This window comes from Pseudopodoces humilis, chromosome 7, assembly GCF_049639895.1.
Source record: "Pseudopodoces humilis isolate 2021_Gansu_Grassland_sample_001 chromosome 7, ASM4963989v1, whole genome shotgun sequence".
NCBI classification, from domain to species: domain Eukaryota; kingdom Metazoa; phylum Chordata; class Aves; order Passeriformes; family Paridae; genus Pseudopodoces; species Pseudopodoces humilis.
Genome location: NC_142206.1, coordinates 1,149,975 through 1,164,768, shown reverse-complemented (window position 1 = coordinate 1,164,768; position 14,794 = coordinate 1,149,975). Strand labels below are relative to the sequence as shown.

Genomic DNA, 14,794 nt, shown 5'->3' with positions numbered 1-14,794 from the left:
GTGAGAGAACTGTCTAAAAGCACCAAAATGGATTTAAAGGATAAAAACCATGTCTGGAATATACGTGTGAATGACCCAAGTCTGAAACCAGCAGCCTACGCTTTGCTCTGTTAGAAAGAAAAGTTATCTCAAGCACAGGGAAAGGAAAGAATGTTCCCATTCTCCACCTACCTTTCCCTGCCTTCTCCAAGAATGCATCTCCACATGCCAGCTAGCACAGCACTGCTGGCAACTCCTCATCTCAAACTCAGAAAGGTCTTACCTCACTGCTATATTATTTTAAACAGTTCTTTGTGGCAGCAAATTACTGAAGAATCACAGAATCACATGATTGTTAGGGTTGGAAGAATTATATATATTTATATTTATATATTTATATATTTTTTTATATTTATATATAAAATATATATTTTTATATTATTATATTTATAATTCTGTTTTAAATAAAACAGTTAAGAAATACACATAGCTCCTATCAGAAATATAGTTTGGTCTCTAACAACTAACAAGCTGGTGCAAAACAAAAATATCTACCTTGCAAGACACCACAGCAAAACCAAATTTAACATTTTAAGGTTGTTAAGTGTCAGCAATCACTTTATCTATCTGTTTTAGAGTACATTTTATATATTAACCAGCAATACATATTGTCACCAGTTATCCACTCCTCTGTTAACAGCTACCTCTTCAAACACACACAGAGAACTCTCACCTAACACAAAACTGTCTAATGCCCACTGTGGAATATCTAAAACTCTGTGTCATAGACACTTTCTTGAGCTAATAAGCAATAAAGAAATCTGACAGTTGAAAGGCTTAATAAGAGTTCTGTAAAGAATTCTTGCTCTGGAACAGAAATGATCAAAATTCCCACATTACCCACAGGTATAAACAGCTTTTGCTAGAGGAATCTTATGTGAAGCTGCTACACAGCAACTGCTGCTGGGATCCTTCTGAATTCACAGCTTCAGGGCTAAGCCCACGGCGACACTTTGTAGATATGCTTGTGTGAAGGGTCCTCTGATAAATCAAGAGTTCACAAACACCTCAGGAAAAAGAAAATCCACCACCAAACCAACACTCCAGGATCCCAGCCAACATTCCCCATCTTGTAAAAAATTCTCGTGTCCAAGGCTGAGCAAGTGCTATTATGGAGCAAACAACAGCAGCTCTGTTTGCCTCCAGAGCTACTGCAGCAATATTTAACTCACAGCTTCAGAGGGCTCTGACTCCCAAAACAAGGACAATTCTGTTCTTAACAGGAAAATGATCAGTTCCCAGATTTGTCCAAACACAGATCAAGACGCTTAAAGATGTGCTTTCCAAGTGCCAGGAAAGCCTGCTGCAGTTCCACTGAATGTTTAAATGCTAAATCCAGCAACTAGAGAGTGTGCATGTGTGTCCTTGCCAGAGATTAAATGCTCTGTCTTCTAGTTTTATCACTGACAAACATTAGGTCAACAGCATGCTCCCTCCAAATTCAATCCTATTATCGCTCACAGGAAATAGAAAATGTGCATTTCCCAACCTCTCAAACATCAGCAACAAGCCACAAAGTTCTGCAAAAACACAACCCAACAAATCAATTTTCTCTTTCCCTCTGGCAGCTGGAACCCAGCAGCAGCAGGAGTAAAAAGCAGAAAAAGTAAGGTGGTAGGAGCATTTTGTTTATGTATATTCAGGAGATAAAATTCGTCCAGACATCAAATCTGAGAGCATCAAGTATGTTTAAACACCACACACACCTCCCACTGCATCCATACCAGACAAAAATCATTACAGAAGTCCCTCATACAGAGCTCCAATTGCCACATTGCAAGGACACCATTGCAAGCCAAAAAAAATAAATCTCTGGGAACTGGAGAGATTGGAGAGAGACTCAGGCAACAAAGGAAATAATATTTAACTCATCTAAACAAGGTGACTGCCAGGAAGACAACTCTGGGTCATGTCATATCATATCATCATGTCTCATTTCCACTGGGCCTTGTTTCCACAAAAGCAAATCAATGAGTGCTATCAGCAGAATGCCCACATTTTCAAGCACCACAAGGGCCACTGACCTGCCCTCTGTGGCCAATACCCAGCCAGCGTATCTCCAAAGGATACAGTCTGTTTGTCTTTGTGGTCCAAGGTTATATCCATTGGGAAACCTTATCTGTGAAAGATACTGCTTGAAAAGATGAGTAGAGTCTGTAAACTGCTTTGGGTGCAAGTTAACCTTAAAGCATACCTATTCCAAACTTCCCAATCACGTGGAAGACTTGGGATTCTTCCCTCAACTGGCAGAAAGACAGGATTATCCATGTTTCAGCATTCTTATCTACTCTCTGCAAGTGCATTTTCTTTACTAGCTGTAAGCCAGGGACCAAGAAAATGTAACACACCTCCAGGAGCTGGAAAACACACTGGCAGGCTTGGAAGCAAATTAAAACAACTAAGTTTTGAAGAATTATCAAAATGGGCCCAGTAATCCAACATCAGCGAGCCAGTCTTCGGCTTGGCCCTGGTAATATGCCAGACCTCAAGTGTCTCACCACACACTTTCCACACAATAATGGGGATGGATTCAGGGGAATACTGTGCTCTCTACACCTGAAATACAACTTTAAATCAATCTGAAGGACCAGGCCCAAGTCACAACTACAGCATGGATAAATGCCACCAGAAAACCCAAAACTCTGTGGCAAAGCACATGGCAAACTTGTGGCTGACACTCAGTGAATTACGAGAATTTCTGAAAAATAACAAGGCATTTCAAATTAGTTGAACATCTTCAGGACTGAAGACTACAAAGAAACTTCCCAACTACCAATGAAGAGATTTGTCCTCTTTAAATCATTTATCTAATGAAACACAATACCAGTTCGAGTAACCAATCTAGTTAGGTTAAAGTTTACATAGCTGAGTGTATAGCTCTATGTACAAAAATAAAGCAGACTTGCTTTTCAAACAGTTCTCCTCACTATTCCTAAGCACTGAAAGCTTGCCCTAGAGTGTGTGCCCCTCAAGCTACATTCCTCCTGGATATATTGCCACTTCTGGCAGCACATGCATTCAAGGTAAGGAGCATTATTCAATGGATTTAGGTGAGACTCAGCTAATACTGCACGTGATCCATTTAACAGCATATAAATATCAAACTCCAGATCGATACCAGACATGGAAGTAGTTCTGCCACTTTCTTTTAGATGGCAGTGACAAAACCCAAGTACACTCAATTGCTTTGGGAAGAATTGGGACCAAATAACCCACAGCCACTCAATCACTTGTTAGCAGAATTCAGCCCAACTCACCGACTGCTTCACCCAAGACACCCTTGTGAAATAAGAGACTCTGAAGTGAGGGCTGTGCCCACAATCATGGAGCATTTAAACTCTTTTAATCCTTTAGTCTTACAGAGCAGAGCCTGATTCCAGTGTGGGCAATGCTGAGCTGATCTCAGTAGAACTCTGGCATCAGAGACATTCACTGCATGTGGTTACACAGACATTTCTTAAATATGTGCTCACACACCTTCCTTCAGCCAAAGTTCTGATTTTACCACAAATTTCCACTTACTTGTGCTTCTCCTCAGAGGGATTCTTACCAGATGACTTTGTAATTACTTCTCAGAAAGTAATCTGTTCACAAAGTACATACTAGGGAAGTCCCCTGCATTTCTGGAACTATGTTTCTCTTACAGACACTCCCTCCTTTGACAATTAATTAAAATGATGTAGAAGGTTTTTACTATCCCTTTATAATCACATAAAGTTGACGTTTTTTCTAAATTGTTTCCTGTTTGAGCTTAGTCATCAAGTGCACGTTGAAGGTAAAAAAAAAAAAAGGCTCTTTTGTTATAGTTAAACTCATTCCTCAGAATTGCACAGAAGGCACAGATCAGGTCAAAAATTAAACTATTCCAGGAAAGCATATCCCACATGAGAACATTTACTGTACTCCATCTCCAGTTCACATGAAAACATGTTCAACACATATGCAGGGAGATTTTAAACAAGTTCTAGGAAATCAAGGGGCAGGCAGACTCAAGATTCTTTGTACAAAAGCAAAATTCCAGATAATTTTATCTAATTTAATTGGAAATCTGCGTTAGAAATCTCACTTGCATTTATGGTTATGAAAGGATTACAAGATAAAGCCTCACTGTTTATCAGTGTAGTTGCATAAATCATGGCTCTTACTTTGCATAAATCATTGCTGTTAACCCCAAGAGGAGAACAGAACCTGTCTGAAGGACACATCTACAACACAATGAGCAGATCAGCACTCACAGCTGACTCTCCATCACTCAGCTGTTATTCACTGCCTTAGGAAAACAGGCCAAAGGCATCACCTCGGTGTGAGCCTGCTGATATCCAGCCCTGGTTATCACCAGGGAAAGCCTTAGCAGCAGCAGCAGGATTATTGCTCCAGTGGCTACTGTGATACTGTCATTTTGCTGGGAGGGGAAAGCCAAAAATCAAGGAAATGGAAGGGGGTGGAGGAACACACAACATTCAAGTGCTCATCAGTTTGTCAAGTTTCAGTGGTAAGAGATGTTCAGTCTTTAAATTTCAGGCTTAACTCCTTAATCTTGGTAATTAAAACTCAGGTTTGCCTTTTTCATATTGATCAGACAAGACAAGGATAACTAGCCAAAAACTGCACCTGCAATTATGTTCTGTTCAAACTTCTTACTCACAAAGCAATTACAATTGGAATACTTAATCAAGAACAAAAAGCCCAGCTCTTATTCTTCTCATGTTTTAAATTACATAGAAGGCTTGAATCACATTTTACAATAGACATTACATGATGAATTTGAAGTCCTAGGAATCAACACTCCCAGACTCCTTCCATACTTTCTCAAATCTCTTACAGTTAAAAATGCTATTTTCCCTTCTATTATGCTCCTGCAGGAATTCACAATAATTCTTTTGAAACCTCAAAATTATTCATTTATCTGACAACTGCTCTCCCAAGTTTGAAACATAATCACCTTCTAAAGAAAAACCCACGCTGGTTTACCTTTCCTTTCTTCCAATGTGTGGAACAAACTACCACCAAAAATAAAAAAAAAAAAGCCCTTTTCCACAATTTTCTTATCTTTAAAAGTGACTTATAGAGATACTCAAAGCAAGCTGTACCAAGAGATTGCCTACCTGTCTTCCAAACAGGATGCTCGCAGCCTCCCTCCTCCTCCTCCTGCTCAGAAGAAGAGCTATTTACTCGGCAGGATGGCAGATACTGATCGTGTAGACGCCAAGAGCTCCAATCTTAATTCCTACTTATGCTAATGGATGTCTTCTTCAAATCTATCAATTACGCCTCTTGCACAAGGAGCTCTACAAATTTACAAACATCACGCTGAACAACGGCACGGAAAGGCATGAGGTGGTGTGCACACACAGATACCGACACCTCCTGAAAGCACAGCTTTTGTCACCACACTGAGGGGAGAAGGTGACAGGTTACACCCCTGGGGTCCTCCCTGCTGGGGAAAGCTCAACAGAAGAACAGTGCTCACCACAAATCCTGCGCTGGAGATGCTCAGAAGATCCAAAAAAAAAAAAAAATAAAATAAAAATGGGAATACCTGGTTTATTCAGATAGACAGGATTTGTTACTACAGTTTGCAGCTGCTGAACTGTGCAAGTGTCGAGGTGAAACAAAGCAGGGCTGGAAGATTTATTGCTGCAAGGCTTGGAAGCAGCACCAGGGAGAAACACCATGGATGTGTGTGATGGTACTAACCCTGCCCTGACACCAAATGTTTACATAATGCAAGTCCTCCACACAACCCACCAAACTAGCCAAGCACAAGCTTTTTGCTGATATTGGCTCCTTTTCAGAATTTTTAGCTTGCCACTCAGCAGCTCTGCTTCCTGCAGAGATGTGACAAGCAAACTACACTGAACATCCTCAAACACTGAATATTTTGCTACAAATAAACCAAACGCACACAATTCCTGGCTGAAGAAGCCAACCAAGCCTGCTGTCACCGCAACAATTCATGTCTTCAACAACATCCAGGACCTTCTCAGGCACTCAGACCTTCCAAAGGGCTGTATAATCATTGTTTGTTGCGCATCCCCTTCCAAGCACCGGAAAGAACAACGCTTGCAAGGGAACTGGGAGCTCCTCCAAGAGCTAGAACTCAGAAACAGGATGAGGACAGAGAAGGAGATTCAGTTTGCCCTTTCAGGAGCTGAGAGAGGTGGGATGGATGGTTACAGTTTTGCTTTGATGTTAAATTTTATCGACAAGTATCTGCTGCTATAGATGACTAAGATGTGGACAGGCTGGGTTATTCTGGAACTGTAAGGAGAAAAACACTTACCATGTCCAAAATCTATGGCCACACTTAATTTAGAACAACTCCCCCAATGTGCTTTGATTGTCAAAATTGTGTCTAGTAAAGTTTCACTATACCTACAGTCCAGCAATAAAGACCAAATATGTGCAGTAAAAAGTTAAGAGATCTAGATTTGTGATAACTTTATGGCTCTTTATTACCACTTTATCTAGAGGTAAAAAAAAAACATAAAATCAATTTTTCCTATCCATCTATAGGTTTATGTTGGGAAAATGGTTTAATTTTAAGGCATCTATAGGTGAGTGGAGGGTGAAAAACAGGGCAGAGAAGCTGAAAGGTGAAGATCCTAGATATCTACCCTAGAACCTAGTATATAAGTTCCAAATCGCTGAAATAATGGTATCTCAGTTAAGAAGCACAGACATGATACACTAAATGGGGAAGTTGGGGATCAAGAAATTCTGCTGCCGTACAGATGGATGTCACAGACAGTAAAACTCCTACACGCTCCACTTCTTAATTATTACCGAAAGAGTTACTAAATATAAGGAAAAAAAAAAAAAAGTTCAGTTACTAAAGCCGTGAAATAGGTTAAATGAAATTAAAGGTTTCTATTTTCATGGGATTCAAGCTGGTTTCGATTACAAGCTCGCTCCCAACCGCCGCAGCCCTGCAGTCCGCCACGCTTTCAACTTCACTGGGGCAGCCTTTAGGAGCACCGAGCTCCGTGTCCGCAGGGCACGGGCGGAGGAAGGGCTCTCCTGCTCCTGAGCTCGGAGCCGCGGCCCGGGGCTGTGCCCACGGCCCATCCCGGCTCTCCCCGCACTCTCCCGCTGCCCCGAGCGCCCCCGGACCGCGCGGCCGTCTCTGCGAGCCCGCTCGGGGCTGCCCGCGGGGAGCGGCCGGGCGCTGCCGGCGGGGCCGCGGGGCGCCCAGGGCCGGGCCGCCGCTCGCCGCAGGCCCGCCCGGCGCCGAGGGGATGGCGGGACCCGGGCCCGGGCCCCGCGCCAGGCGGACCGGGGGCTTGCGGCCTCGCCCGCGCCCCGCTGAGCATCGACCGCGGCCGCCGCGCTCCGCCGGCCCGGCCGCCCCCGCGACGCGCCCCGGAGCCCTCCATCCTTCCCTCCCGGAAAGGCGCGGCCACCCCCTCCCCGGGGCCCCCCCCCACCCCAGCACGTTCCCCTCCCCGGGCGCGGGCGGGGGCGGGGGGCCGGGACCTGCTGCGGGCCCCGGCTGTGCCCGCCCGGCGCTCGCCGCCCCGAGGGTCCCGCACGGCGGCCCCGCACGGCCGCTCCCGTTGGCCGCCGCGCGCGCGCTCCCCGCGCGCCCATTGGCCGCTCGCGCCGCCGCTCGCGGGACGGGGGCGGCTCCCATTGGCGGGAGCCCGGAGGCCCCGCCCACCAACACCCCCCCCCCCACTGGCGGCGCGCGAGGGGGCGCGCGCACCCCCCTGACACACACAAACACTATATATACATATATATATACAGATATCTACACATATCTACACATATCTACACATATATACACAGAGAGAGAGACAAACACAATATATACATATATATCTACACATATCTACACATATCTACACATATATACATATATATATACACATATATACACATATATACACATATATACGCATATATACACAGAGAGACAAACACAATATATACATATATATATACACATATCTACACATATCTACACATATATACACATATATACACAGAGAGACAAACACAATATATACATATTTATACACATATATACACATATATATACATATATACACATATATACACATATATACACATATATACACAGAGAGAGAGACAAACACAATATATACATATATATACACATATCTACACATATCTACACATATCTACACAGAGACAAACACAATATATACATATATATACACATATATACACGTATATATACATATATACACATATCTACACATATATACAGAGAGAGAGACAAACACAATATATAGATATACATACACACATACATATACACATCCACACACACAGAGACAAACACAATATATACATATATATATATATATATACACACAGAGACAAACCCAGTATATAGATATATACATATATACACATATATACAGGTATACACACATATATACATATATACACAGACAGAGGCAAACACAATTCATATATATACGGACATATATACACATATATACATATATACATATACACACACATATATATGTATGTACACATAAATACACACACAGAGACACACATACATTCATACATACGTACACACACACATATATATATATACATATACACACTCACACTCGCACACCGCCTCCCTCGCTGTGCAGCCTGTGAGGGGAAGAGTCCCCACAGTGTTCACCTGTGCCCCCGGGTGTCCCCCGGGTGTCCCTGGGTGTCCCTGGGTGTCCCTGGGTGTCCCAGAGTGTCCCTGAGTGTCCCCCGGGTGTCCCTGGGTGTCCCAGAGTGTCCCTGAATGTCCCTAAGTGTCCCCGAGTGTCCCCCGGGTGTCCCTGCAGTGTCCTTGAGTGTCCCCAGGTGTCCCTGGGTGTCCCAGAGTGTGTCCATGTCCCCAGTGCTAGATGCTGCCAACACAGTGTCCCTGAGTGTCCCTAAGTGTCTCTGGGTGTCCCTGAGTGTCCCTAAGTGTCTCTGGATGTCCCTGGATGTCCCCAGGTGTCCCAGAGTGTGTCCGTGTCCCCAGCACTGGATGCTGCCATCACAGTGTCCCAGAGTGTCCCAGAGTGTCCCCAGGTGTCCCAGAGTGTCCCCTGGATGTCCCCAGGTGTCCCTGGATGTCCCCAGGTGTCCCAGAGTGTGTCCATGTCCCCTGGATGTCCCTGGGTGTCCCAGAGTGTCCCTGGATGTCCCCAGGTGTCCCAGAGTGTGTCCATGTCCCCAGCACTGGATGCTGCCACCACAGTGTCCCAAAGTGTCCCTGAGTGTCCCCATGTGTCCCAGAGTGTGTCCATGTCCCCTGGATGTCCCTGAGTGTCCCCTGGATGTCCCCTGGATGTCCCCAGGTGTCCATGTCCCCAGCACTGGATGCTGCCACCACAAACCAGCGTGGCTCCAGCCCATCTCCAGCGCTCCAAGCGCGGCCGAGGCTCTGGCCAAAGCCCCTGAGCACGGAGCCGCGGGGCCACGGCAGCAGCAAACACTCCTTTGATTCTCTGGGAGAGCCCCCAAGGCTGGAAGAGGCCTTTGAGACGGCCAGGGCCGGGCACCGAGCCCGCTGTGGCTCGGGTTTGGGGCCAGTGGGATGGGACAGACGCCGTGTTCCCGTGCCAAAGCCACCGCTTTGCCTCACCCCTGTTACCAAACTGAGCAACGTGATGGCCTCAGCTGCCCGATGCCACCGTGTGCCATCGCTTTCACAACTGCATATTGCACAGGTGAACGTGCAGCAGCTGAACAAAAAAAAAAGAGAAGAGGTATTTAAAAGTTAGGAAACACCCTATATAAACTGGTGCAACCTGTACTATCCAGACGGCTGCTCAAATAAGGAATTATATGGGAATTGTTGTAAGCACGGTCTTGGCTTGTGCAAGGGCAGGTTGGTTTTTCAGAGTGGTTTGTGCTCAGGCCATGAGAATGGGAGCTCTGCTCAGATCCTCCACAGCAGCTCAACCATCATTTTATTTTTAGGTGTGTGTTCCCATGATTTATTCACTCCATAGTGGTTACACCTGGTACCCAGGTGCCCCTCAACAGAGTGTTGGAATAATTCTATTAGTTTATTATTATTAATATTAGTTATTTGATAATTATTTTATTAGTTTATTATTAGTTGTCATTATTTTATTAATAATCAGTTATTGACATAACTGTAAATTCCTCATCAAGGAGGAATGTCTAGAGGACAGCTTTCACAGGCTGTCCCTTGGAAAACACCTGCTCACTGAAGCCAGGACATCATCCAATCATTCATATAGCAAAACCAACTCAGGCACACAAAGATTTGAGTCTCAATCTCCCACCATCCTACTGAAAAGTTTTAACATTTTATTTTTTTACCAAGGGTTCCTTTTCTGTTGCACTGAAACCCTCACATGTGGTAGGCAGCCCTGCAGACTGTGGGACGAGGCTTTTCCATTCCACATTCCCAGGAAAAGAAGAGTCAGCTGCAGCACAGACACAGAATTGCAGCCAGCACACACAAACTCATAAGAAAAAAATATATTTTTAAAAAACCCTAGCTGGTATATGCAAATTGAAACTACAGCAGTTAAATTTAGGTACATTTTTCAGAAGTGGCTCAGTAAAATGTGTCTGTGACACCAAACAGAAGCCATGGGGAATATCCCAGCAATATTTCAGTGTGGGAAAACCAGCGTCGTTTGGCCAGTCTGGTTTTTAAAAACAGCTAAAAAATGGTGGGGTTTAAACCTTGTCTCTAATAAATATCATATCCTCTGAGCATTGTTGTCCATTAAAGATAAATTATAATGCAGTGACAGTGGATTAACTGATGCTCTCAGTATAAATGGTCAATAATAATAATAATAAAGAAAAAAAAAAGAATTTCTTTTTTCAGGATTACTCTTTTACAGTCACAATTAATTTATCCCTCCTAAATTATTTATCACCAGGAAAACTTCATAGCGACATAGTATCGTGATGCATTTGCATTTTAATGCAGTAACATACGGTTACTTCTCAAAGAACCCACCAAACTGGGTATCCAAGGCAGCATGGTGAATTTTTCATTGCAGGAACGAGAAGATATCAACACCAGCGTGGCCTAGTCTGGGAATGCTGAATAAATTATTAAAAAAAACCAAACCCAACCCAACCCTATCTGAAACTCTATTACCCAGCACAGAGATAGCGTGACACGAGGTTGTGGGAATCTAAGGGTAAATAACTGCAAGTGCTTGCCAGGCAAAATCTTGGTTTGTTCTCCGTGAGGGTGAGAGAAACACCTGAATGCTCACTAGCAGGGGGAAAATAAAAGAGATTCGGATCCTATCTTTACATTGATCCACTTCTCTAAGCAATACTTAATTAAATTACTTCATTCACAGGAACCTTTTAGAGCTTTCCACACTGCTTGGTTCTGTCTCCAGTTTGAAGCAAGGCCAACAGCTGTAACAATTTTGTGTCCTTTATTGACCAGCTCGTGGAAAAGTTGAATTTTTCACCGCCTGCCTGGACAAGGTTCCCCAATGTTCTTGTTTTGGGGACTGAGAGAGGTGTCAGCAGTGGGCAGAAGTGTGAGAGGAGGACTCAAACCACCAGGAAGCAGCAGGAGCTACAGCCATGCTGCAGGAGCAAACCTTGTGCATCACTGTCTCATTAAGGACTTTTGGATTAGGTTCTTTTTCCCTTTGAACTGAAGATTGATGAGAGGGAGGCAGTTTTCTCTTTTTCAGTCTCAGTTGTTTATTCTTTTCTTATCAGCATTACAAGGTACAAGGAGCTGAGTGCACTAGGATAGAAAAGGGTAAAATGGCCAACAAAGATCTTCTTCAAGGTTTTTTTATATGTCCATTTACCCAATTAACAGATGCCAACTAAATTATTTTTCTTAGTGACCCAATGACCCAACACCTGTGTGCTGCACTGTGACATTTTCTATCCAATCACTTATTACCACCCAAAAACCTCTAGGAGAAGAACATGAAGAAGAAAGAAGAAGGACAAGAGACAACACCCTAAATCCTCCATCTTATCTCCTGTTCTCTAAACTACTTTTTCACCCAGTGATTTAAGAAAACTTTCTAATCTACACACTTACACTTTTCCTATCTAACTTTAACATCTGTTCTCATGTATCACCATGAAAACACGCTCATGAATTTCATGTTATATGAAATTCAGTGTTTCTTTGGATCTTAGAACCAAGTATTAGAAACAAGGGCACACACTCTGTATCTCAGACTCCAACACATCACTTTTTACAAGCACATCCACAGTGTACCCACGCATACACCTGCTGTACACCTCAGGAACACAGCTGGTTCTGTGCAAAGCGTGTTTCTAGCCCTGTTTCTCTGTTTCTGTCACCTGTGGGCACGCCGCCACGCGTTTTGCGCAAACCAAGGCGCGCGTTTAGCGCCCTAAACCGCCGTGAGGGCCGGAGGGATGCTCGCTGCAATTCCTTGCTAAATGCAGCCTGTTTCATTGAAAGATTAGCCAGGAGAAATGTCCCTTTCTGCCAGAAGAAAGGGCTCAGGCAGGCTCTGCTCAGCGAGATTAGACTCGTGTAATATTCCGTTTGTGCTCGTGCTGGAAGGGGCTGCCAGCCACACGGAAAGAAGGATATTTATTCTTTATAAAGGATGAATTTGTGATGTAATGAGCACTAACACTTGTCCTCAAGCTGCAGTGCATCCCAGGCACAGTGATGTAGGCTGGAATTTGCAAACTTAAGCTCTGTACAGGATGCAGTGAGAAGGAAAGTGTCCCCCAGAAGCTCAGAACCTGCCTCACACGAGCAGCAACCAGCACAGTTAAGGCTTGTTTGCTTTCTAATTTGAGGTACTATGGTTCAAAGATAAGGGTCTGACCAAAACGAGTTAAACCAGTTTAGGAAAAGCTCAGGAACTTATTTTTAGCTCTGGATTAAAGCTAGTTGGTGCATTTAAAGATATCTTTGGATTCAAAACAGGGCAAACACCTCCTGAGAGGAAAATTTGTGATTTTACTCTCCAAAGAGTCGGTACAGTTTTCTGCCAAGTGCCTCTTCAGTCTTTTACTGATGGATTAACATATAGAGGCTACTTATTTAGTGATCTGAGTGGGTTTTAAATCCAACCCTGAATATCCTGCTCATTAGATATCAGCTTACAAACAGGATGGGCAACAAATAAATTGTTTGTAATCGAACCCATTCTGCTACCTTTGTAATGTGCTAATTCTTTGGGGTTTGGGAGCAGCTGTTAGGATGACAATGAATATTCAGCAAGGATTACTCTGTGGATTGCCTGGTCCACCCTCCCTGCCCAAAGCAGGCCTGCCTAGAGCAGGTTCACCAGGGCTGTGTCCAGCTGGGCACTGAGCATCCAAGGACAGGAACTCTGCACCCACTCTGGGCAGCTCGTGCCAGTGTTTGACCCCCTTTGCAATAATATAAAAAAAAGGTTTCTTTTTCCTTTTGTTTTGACAGAAATCCCATATTTCTCTTTGTAGCCCATCCTATCTCTGGGCACTGCTGAGCAGTGTTTATCCACTCAGCTCCCAGTCAGAGTGCTGGCCCCTGCATCCCCACCAAGCTGCTTCCCACCCACCTCATCCCCAGCCTGTACTGCTGCTTTGGGGTTTTCCTCCCCAGAGCAGGGCTTTGCATTTCCCTCCTTCAGCTTTACAAGTTTCCTGTTGGCTGATTGTTATCTTTCCCTGCATGACTAAACACAAACATTCTGCTTTTGCCTCCTTGCCACGTCACTTAAAAGGGGCAGAAATACCCGCCACGAGATCCGGACGTGAAATTTCATTCCATAATTCTTATTTCGAAAAAAGCCCAATTAAATCACCTCTTAACTGTACTGGCCACTGTGGCAAGCCCTGCTAGCTGAATATTAATGGTATTTTTGTTTGATATTTCCTCTCTTCTTCTTCTTCTTCATTGCCTTTTGGCATGTCAATACACTTAGCCATAGTTTAGTACACTGAGTACATTGATAAGTGTGTGGGTGATGGAAACAGTTGCTAGGAAAGGCTGACATCCACCAGGAATGCTGCAGGGGGAAGGGATCCTTCAGAGCAATGATGGAGGTTTCGTTATAACTTGATCATCTGAGGCTTGGCTCATCACTTCATTTAAAAAGGAGGCTGGCTGGGTCATATGACTAAAATAAAACCCTTTATACAGAGCAAATGTTTGCACAGGATAGGCTTCTTGAAAGAGCCTTCAAAGGTATTGAAGGTGTGAAAGTTGCTGCTCAATTAGAAACAGCAGACTGGCTAGAAAAAAAAAATATAAGACACACCCATCTTTGCATGCTTTTAGGATTAAATTTGTAATTTTATACAATATTCCAGATAGTTTCACTGAGATCTTACATGGCAAAAATATTTTCGTACCTCTACTGAAATCAGATCTCTTGATGGCAGCTTGGGCTTATATTTGTTTTTGGCATAGCTACCTCATGTCAGCAGTTCATAAAAAGTGTGATTTTGAGGAGTATATTTTGGGTTCCTCTTCTGTCATGTCAAGCTGAGGTTCTAACATATAGTGGTGCTATTTGTTGCACAGCACAAAACTACACATTTGTATATAAATAAAATTCCTTCTCATTTCTAGCAGTCTAGGCTATAGGCTTTTTTAGTATTAATTCTAATTGTTAGCCATTAATTACTTGTGTTAATGGTGTTTCTTCACTTCATCAGTGAATTCTTATTATCATGTATCCAACATGAGCATTACTTGTAGCTATTTTCTTTTATGTCAGCTCATTTCACACTTCACTTTCCCCCTTTATTCCATTTATTAGTTTTCCACATCAAAAGGTTGGAATCT

General features: G+C 43.6%; 1 protein-coding gene across 2 annotated transcripts in view; it reads right to left on the bottom strand.

Annotated features, from left to right (window-relative positions):
• Window positions 1-7,598, bottom strand: part of FAR1 (fatty acyl-CoA reductase 1) — a 33,924-nt gene extending 26,326 nt beyond the window's left edge. The window contains exon 1 of one of the 2 annotated variants that reach the window (XM_014260234.2): window positions 7,516-7,598. The gene's annotated coding sequence lies outside the window, so the exon portion shown is untranslated. Of the gene's footprint in view, window positions 1-5,144; window positions 5,386-7,515 lie in introns of those variants that run through there. The other variant, XM_005531572.3, reaches the window with a different exon arrangement.
• Window positions 7,599-14,794: the final 7,196 nt, after the last annotated feature.